Source organism: Choloepus didactylus, chromosome 10 (genome assembly GCF_015220235.1).
Source record: "Choloepus didactylus isolate mChoDid1 chromosome 10, mChoDid1.pri, whole genome shotgun sequence".
Lineage (NCBI taxonomy): Eukaryota > Metazoa > Chordata > Mammalia > Pilosa > Megalonychidae > Choloepus > Choloepus didactylus.
The window spans coordinates 13999654-14005365 of record NC_051316.1 but is presented as its reverse complement, the minus strand read 5'-3'; the positions used below and the strand labels follow the sequence as shown (position 1 = coordinate 14005365).

Sequence of the window (5712 nt, the reverse complement as noted above, 5' to 3'; positions counted from 1 at the left end):
TTCTTTTTCAAGATGTTTTGGCTATTTTTGGCCCCTTGCATTTCAAATAAATTTGATGATTGGCTTTTCCATTTCTTCCAAATTGGCCATTGGAGTATTGATTGGGATTCCATTGAATCTGGAAATGAATTTGGACAGAATTGACATATTATCTATATTTACTCTTCAATCCATGAACACAGAATGTTTTTCCATCTACTTAGTTCACCTTTGATTTTTTTAGCAATGTTTCATAGTTTTCTGAATACAGGCCCTTTTCATCCTTGTTTAAATTTCTTCCAAGATATTTGATTCTTTTAGTTGCTCTTGTAAATGCAGCTTTTTCTTGATTTACTCCTGAGTGGTCATTACTAGTGAATAGAAACTACTGATTTTTACATGTTGATCTTATAGCTCACTGTTTTGCTAAAGTTGCTTACTGGTTTTTGTAGCTTTGTTGTAGATTTTTGGAGACTGTTTACACATACAACATATTCAAATAGCCAAGACTTTACTTTCTTTCCTATTTGGGTGTCTTTTATTTGTTTTTCTCACCTAACTTATCTATGGCTTCTAACATGATGGTAAATGAGAGTGCTGACAGTGGACATCTTTCTTTTGTTCCCAATCTTGGAAAACTTTCAATCTTTCACCATTGAGTATGATGTTTGCTGTGGGTTCTCATAAATTCTTTTTATCATGTTGAAGAAATTACCTTTTCTTATATTTTGAAGGGCTTTTAAGAAACAATGCTGCATTTGTTTAATGTGTTTTCTGTCTCAAATGATATAATCAAGTAGTTTTTCCCCTTCAATTTGTTAACCTGGTTTATTACATTGATTTTCTTGTGTTAAACCACCTTTGCAAACTTGGAATAAAACCCAGTTGATCATGTCTTATGGTTCTTTTAGTATGCTTTGGATTCAATTTGCAAGTATTTTCTTGAGAAATTTTGCACCTATATACATCAAAGATATTGGTTTGTAATTTTCTTTTCTTGCAGTATCTATACCTGGCATTCATATTAGGTGATTTTAGCTTCATAGTTAGAGTTAGTAATGTTTCCTCCTCTTCAATTTTTTGGAAGAGTTTGAGCAGGAGTTGTATTATTTCTTCCAAAAATCAATGGGTAGAATTCATCACTGAATCAATCTGGTCGGACTTTTCTTTGATGAGAGGAGTTTGATGACAAATTCAATCTCTTTAATTTTGATTGGCTTATTGAGGTATTCTATTTCTTCTATAGACAGTGTAGTTTTTCATGTGTTTGAAGGAAGTTGTTACTTTCATCTAAGTGGTCTAATTTGTTGTCATACATTTGTTCATAATATCCTCTTATTATTGTTTTGGTTTTCATAGGATCGGTAGTACTGTCCATCTCTCATGTCTGATTTTATTTGCATCTTCTCTCTTTCTTATTTTCTTTACCTGTGTTGGTAAGGGTTTGCCAACTTTATTGATCTTCTCAAAGAACAAACTTTTTGTTGTTTTTAAGTCTCTTTTTTGTTTTTTTCTTCTTAATTTTATTTATTTCTGCTACAATCATTGTTAATTTTTTTTCATTCTTCTTGCTTGGGATTAGTTTGCTGTTATTTTTCTAGTTCCTCTTGGTATATCAGTGGTTCTTTGACTTTAGCTATTTCTTCCTTTTTAGTGTAGGTCTCTAGGGCTATAAAGTTTCTCTCAGCACTACCTTCACAGCATCTCATAAGTTTTGGTAAGTGGTGTTCTTGTTTTTATTCATCTTGTGTCAGTAACATTTTCTTATGCTGATTGTTTAAGAGAGGGTTGTTTAACCTCTGTATTTGTATTATTTATATATAAAGAGTAATATATATATATATATATATATATATATATGGAGATTTATATGTATATAGTAATATATATATATATATATATATATATATATATATATATATATATATGGAGATTATCCTATTATCTGATGGTTACTGATTCCCAGCTTCATTCCACCATGCTCAGAGAAAGTGATTTGTATAATTTCAACCTTTTTAAATTTATTGAGATTTGTTTTGTGGCCCATGTATTTTATGCAGCAGAATGATCCATAAGCACTTGAGAAGAATGTATATCCTGTTGTTTGGAGCTGTAATGTTTTGTAAATGTCTTCGGGACTAGTTCATTTATCATTTTATTCACATTCCTTATTTCCTTAATGAGCTTCCATCTAGCTGCTCTATTGATGAGAGCAGTGAATTGAAGTCTCCAGCTATTATTGTAGATATACATACATACATATATATATATATATATATATATATATATATATATATATATATATATATATATATTTAGATTTGCCAGTGTTTGCCTTATATATCTTGGGGCACCCTTTTTAGTGCATAAATATTTATGATTGTTAGTTCTTCTTGGTTGATTGCCATTTTTATTAACATATAATGTCCTTCCCTGTCTCCTATAACATTTTTGTATTTGAATTATATTTGGTCAAATATTACTATAATTAACCTAGCACTTTTCTGGTTAATGTTTGTGTATAATATCTTTTTTCCAGACTTTCACTCTCAACCTCTTTTTATCCTTTGTTCTAAGATGAGTTTCTTGTGGAAAGTATATAGATGGATCATATTCTTTTGTGTTTGACACTTAATGGATGTTATTTAAGAATATTTTCTTGAACAAAATTTCAACTAAATACCAAACTTAGTCTTTCCTTTAACCCTCTGAAACCCCATTTCAAAAGGTAATGGGGGAGATACAAAGCAAAAATATCCCCAATCTATGAACCATATATTGAGTTTCAAAAAATACACCACCAAAATATAAACAGCCTCAATGCTGATGGCTTTGTAAAGGTGTCAGAATGAAAGAATACATTTTGTAATTAAATCTATAGCCATATCTGAAGTAACTCTAATTCCATTCTATCCAATTTGATTGTCTCCATGGAAATAAAGAAATTTCCTCACTTGACTAAAAAACAGATAAACCAAATGAAAAAACATGCACTGTAATCTAGGTGCATATATAAGTAATAGGTGTATTAATAATAAGTATGATCTGCCACTTGTGTGATCTTGGGCAGGTTTGAAATATTTTTTATAATAAAATAAGAATACCCAATTTCACACCTCCCTTAATTATGGGTATTCTGCTATATTATCAAAATCTTTGTAAACTAAAGAGTTAAATTCCTTTTCTGGACTTTTAGAGGAAAATGAATTCCATGAAGTTTTTAAATATGTGGAAAAAACATGGCAAAAATCAAATGTTAGTCAATAATGACATCAATGTATAAGCAAACAAATTTCATATCCTAATAAGGAACAAAGAAATCCACAACTTTTGTGTGATACTATAAATTTATTTATTCACTATACACAGAATATGTCCCCTATAAAATGCACATGAAAATCACTAAAAAGTATAATCTGGTGAACATTTTCTCAATTACAGAACATACTAAATCAGTTGGGATAATGGCTCTGCCTCAAAATAGTGATTTTAACACCTAAAAGAGTCTCCTTTATATCTAATGCAAGGTTTAATACTTATTTTGGGATTACTTCCTAATATGTTTGAAGAGGCAGTTAACAATTTACTATAACTGTAGTATATTACAGCCACTGCACAACAAATCAATTTATTACAGATTAAAACAAATCATTTTTCATTATTTGTATTAATGGGAAGCAAACATAAATACTGGATACTTAAAAATGGCAGATACCCACAAAGTTACTTATCTTTGATAGTATATATTGGGTTTTATAATTACATTAGGATATGACTGGTGTAAAATAATTGTTATGAATACACCTCAGACAAAACAATGAGGCCATACTGTACTGATTCACTAGATTATGCCCTCAGTAGACATTTATTAAGTGAATTATATCTATTTTTTTCTCCCCAATTACCCAGTAAAATGTTTTGCACAACAGTATGGGTGAAATAAATGTTTGCTGAATATACTGACTAGGTAAGAGGTGAGAAAGACATGGACCCTCTTAGCTGGATATCAAGAATCATATTTGGAATTTACCTCGGAAAGAGGAAGATGTAAGCTGCATGTGGTGTACAATAAACAAACTCAGATGCCAACAAAGCAAACAATTAAGCAGAAAGCACTGGCACCACAATAAGCATAGGCAAGGTTTGCTAATAGCAAAACTGGAGCTGACTTTAAAAGATAACCAAAGAGAAAGTTTATATTAGACAATATATTTTTCTACCAATTCATTTTGAGACAGACCAATAGAGGCACTGTAAGAGACTATGGCTGTCTTCCTTGATATTCAGACATCCTAATTTTCAATAATTTATTATAGACCTATTACCCATGAGTCAATACAAACCTATTCATATTTAAGGATTAGTTTCCACAAGTACAAAGTTGAATTTCCTTTTATTTGTCCTAAAATGCTTACTTTCAAACTTGAAGGGACTTCAATTAGTCCATGTAGTTTTCAATAACATTCTTTTATCTTTTCAGACCAGAGCCAAAATATTTGTACAGTATTCATGCTTCAACACCTTCCACCCACCCTTTGGTCACTTGAACTGCCCTTCTTTGGTTCTTTTTCTGCTTTCTCAGATCTTTCTTGAAGTGTAGTAAGCAGAACCGTACTGGGTATTCCAGCTGCAGTTTGGTCTATCATTGTTGGAATGACTTCTGTTATGCCATGGTCTGCCAGTCGGTCTAGTTCTAGGACTATAAGATCTTCTATAGTTGTAATCAAAAGACTGAGTTCTTGGTTAACTCCTTTCATAAATTTGGCTTCTAGAATGTCTATATCTGTCATAATCATCATAGCAAGAAAAACTGTATACATTCCTTCCTTCCTTGGCTTTCATTTGATTTGGTGTCTTTTGATCCCCCTGTGCAAACTGGATTTCAATTTGATCCACAAGTCCATTTTCTGTCCAAATTATGTAATGCATCTTCAGCATCATGAGCATCCTCAAATTGAACATAAGCAAATCCTCTTGGACAATGAGTGTAGAAAGCAAGTGGAATATACACAATATAGGACCATAATGACCAAATTCACAATGTAAATCTTTAGACCTGGTGTCATCAGCCACATTCCTCATGAACAGAGATGTGTTTGGGGGATGCAGATAGTGGGAGGTGGTGGTGGTGAGAGTCTTGGCCATGGGAACTAATGGGCTCAACAAACCATATGTGGCTCCTACTGTGGATCCTTGGACACACTGGATCATATTCTTTTATACATTCTGCCAATCTATGTCTTTTGACAGGTGAGATTTGTCCATTAAAATTCAAGGCTATTACTATAAATTTAGTTTTCACATCACCCATTTCACCCTTTGTCTTTTATATTTTGTATCTTATTGTTGTCTCTCTTGTTATCCTTTTAGTTACTGTTGCTGGTAATCTTCATTTCTACATTCTGTTTCATGTCTCTGTCTTCTCTTTATCTTGTCAGCTCACAGAATTCCCTTTAATGTTTCTTATAGGACAGGACTCTTTTAATGAACTCTTTTAGCTTCTGTTGATCTGTGAATATTTTTATAACACAAAATATTAATTCAATTTTGAAGGACAGTTTTGCTGGATAAAATATTCTTGACTGAAAGTTTTCCTCTTTCAGTACCTTACATATATCATACCACTACCTTCTCAACAGCATGGTTTCTGATGAGAAATCCACACTTAATCTTACTGCAGTTCCCTTGTAAGTAATAGATTACTTTTCTCTTGCTGATTTTAGAATTCTCAAT

The 5712-nt window shown here is 31.7% G+C and overlaps 1 pseudogene; it reads right to left on the bottom strand.

Annotated features, from left to right (window-relative positions):
* Positions 1–4557: 4557 nt before the first annotated feature.
* LOC119505241 lies at positions 4558–5124 on the bottom strand (annotated as a pseudogene).
* Positions 5125–5712: the final 588 nt, after the last annotated feature.